Source organism: Penaeus monodon, chromosome 21 (genome assembly GCF_015228065.2).
Source record: "Penaeus monodon isolate SGIC_2016 chromosome 21, NSTDA_Pmon_1, whole genome shotgun sequence".
Lineage (NCBI taxonomy): Eukaryota > Metazoa > Arthropoda > Malacostraca > Decapoda > Penaeidae > Penaeus > Penaeus monodon.
The window spans coordinates 24,361,416-24,361,640 of NC_051406.1; positions in this window are offsets into that span (position 1 = coordinate 24,361,416).

A 225-nucleotide genomic window follows, 5' to 3' on the forward strand; every position below is an offset into this window, starting at 1 on the left:
GATGGGGGATAAATACTCTTTGGATCATACCCTCCAAAATTTTGGGCCCGAAACAATAAGCACGAGGAAGAACTCACCATACGAACGCGGTGGCAATGCCGCATTCATCACGGGCAGCATCTCGCAATAAACTCCTTGTGTGTCCTCTTCCGGGGACGCAGCAGGGAGTGGCAGGGGAAGATGAGGGCGTGGCAGGGGCATGTGAGGAGGTGGAAGGGGAATGTC